The sequence below is a fragment of the Pseudochaenichthys georgianus genome, unplaced genomic scaffold (assembly GCF_902827115.2).
Source record: "Pseudochaenichthys georgianus unplaced genomic scaffold, fPseGeo1.2 scaffold_513_arrow_ctg1, whole genome shotgun sequence".
Taxonomy (NCBI): Eukaryota; Metazoa; Chordata; class Actinopteri; order Perciformes; family Channichthyidae; genus Pseudochaenichthys; species Pseudochaenichthys georgianus.
Genome location: NW_027263074.1, coordinates 6,949 through 9,786, shown reverse-complemented (window position 1 = coordinate 9,786; position 2,838 = coordinate 6,949).

The window sequence follows — 2,838 nt, the reverse complement described above, 5'->3', positions numbered from 1 at the left end:
TCGATTAAGTTTAAGTTAATAAGCTATCAGCAACAGAACAGGCACACGGGATACCCGGAGATGAAAACAACAACAACCGGAAGTTACAACGTGCAACGTGCTCACCGCAATAGGTTCCTCCTTTCTAGTTCAATGTGGAGACAGCGTTTGGTACTCTTTGTGCTAGCCCTACTGCATACCCTTCTATATGGAAAGAAGAACAATATGAACAGTTCAAACAGAAAAATGAATGGATGTATGCTCACAATGGAAGGCTAGGCTGTACCCCATGCCATGATGTGAAGGATCTAGGTGTCATGGCATCCCGTGGTGTTAATATTGCTATTCAGTGGGCCGATGGAAAGATAATCCCAGCTGGTCAATCAAGGGATGTCCAGCTTTCATCACTGCGCAAACAAATCCGTGAGCACAAGAACTCTGCAGCACATAATGAAGCAGTCAAGATTCTTCAGACAGCAAAGAAAGATATTCTTCTGAACATGAACGTGAGTAGTCAGGAGTCTTTGTGTGAGTCTACTGCCAAGGTATTCATGACAGCCTATTATGTGGCCAAGAACAACAAGCCTTTCACAGACTTTGAGAGTCTGATTGACCTGCAGCATAGCAAAACTGTCTGTGTTGACATAATTGAGCATGTGTCATCACAGATGAAAAAATAACTTCTAAAAAGCATAATAGAGACCAAGAGCAAAATCACAGTATTGGCTGACGAGTCGACCAGTGTTGGACACAAATCAACACTAATTGTGTTCCTGAAGGCTAGTGTTGATGGAGACATGGAGCCCATTGTCTTTCCATTGGACCTGGTTGAGCTGGATGTCTGCTGCTCATATCAAGGAACAGATTATGGGTTGCTTGCTTAAAAATGGCTTCACTGTTGAGTTGCTGAGAGAAATCCTCATTGGATTTTGCAGTGATGGGGCCAGTGTCATGCTGGGAGTGAAGTCAGGTGTTGGGAAGTTGCTCCAGGATGACTTGCAGGCATCATACTATGGCACTGCCTTAATCACAGACTGGAGCTGGCTGTTGACCAGGCACTGGATGTGACAGGGGGAACAAAGGACTTCCAGGCATTCATGGACAGCCTATATTCATTATATAGCCAGTTTGTGTTCAGGGATGCATGAAGCTGGGGGCGGGAGGAGAACAATATGAACCAATGAAGGTCGGGGTAGCATTATAGTACCTGCAAGAAATTCAAACCACTTTCACCCCTGACTATCACCAGCACCCAGGAGTTTCTATCCCTCATGAGGCCATACAGAGATGCATTTATAGACTTGTACAAACTGATATGCATACAGTGTTTCCCACAGATCTGAAATATACTTGGGGGGGTGGTGGGAGCGGGGGGGGGTGAGGTGACGTGCAACAACATTAACCTTTCTGTTGGTCGCTTGTTAGCAGATCCTTCACGCGATGGCAGAGCGAACAGGTTCAGGCAGGGCCCATAATGATAGCCCTATAGTTTAAATCTACTACCCACACATGAACATATGGAAATGGGTTACTTTTAAAAAAAAAAAAAATGTATTTAGGAACCTATCCATGTGATTTTTAGTGGGGGTCGACCTCAAATCCTCTAGGGGGTCCAGGGGCATGCCCCCCCGGTAAGATTTTATTTTTTATTTTGGAGTTAAATGCACCAATCTGGTGCATTTCAGCCTTTTATTGTCACTATACACAAGGTATAACGAGATACAGAGTGCAACTCTGTCCCGGTGTGCAAAAAATATACAAACAAATACATAACACCAAAAAACACAGCAATAGGACATACAATCATACGGGGGAATAAATAAAATAAGTCCATACGACTGTATATGTAATTCGCCTGTTCTAGGGTGTTCACGCACATTAACAAAAAACAAACAGTGCACAACCAAAACAGAGAGCTGTGAGCCGCAGCGACTGAGCGCGCCGCCATCTTGGATTTCAACGGCAACCTCCTGGCACACAGTCAACTATCTCTCATCAGAATGCCCAGGTCACAGTAACTCAAACACTTTGCAGGTCGCGCGCATAGCGCGGGAAGGTGCAGCGAGCTGCTTTATGTAGAAGCGAAGCAATTCTTTTCTTTTAATCTAAAAAGCGAACTATTCAGTCAGACAGTAAAAGTAAAGCATTTACATTTTCAAGCACTTTATCTCAATTTCAAGCACCATTCCCAAAATTCAAGCACTTTCCCAACCTTGAAAACACCACGTCAAATTTCAAGCATTTTCAAGGATTTCAAGCACCCGTACGAACCCTGTGAACTGCTGGCTGGACCAGGCGCTGGATCGCTCCTCCACCAAGCCAGGTGCAGTGGGTAAATCAGCACTGCAAACTCAATCCTTTCTCTCAGAGTGTGGTATCTCAGATGGATGGAGGTTCCTCCACCCAACAGAGAAACAGCATTCCTTTTTCTCCCATGTTCATCACACATATTCTCCAATAGATTATTTTCTCATTGATAATAGACTACTTTCCCAAGTCCGCTCTTGTTCTTACCAGAGTGTTGTTATATCTGACCATGCGCCTGTCGTGATGTCACTGGCACTCCCAGGTGTCCCGATGCCCACAAGGCACTGGCGTTTTAACTCATCTTTACTGTCTGATGATGAGTTTGTAAAATACTTGGGGGATCACATCACCTTCTTTCTAGAAACAAATACCACATCCGATACCTCTGCTCTCATGGTGTGGGATGCACTTAAAGCTTACCTCAGAGGACAAATAATGTCATTCACCGTTAACAAAAGGTGAAAGTCCCAAAGGGAACATTCAGACCTGTTATCCAAAATGTCTGGAACTGATGCACAATACGCTCTGACCCCGACCCCTGGGCTTACCTGA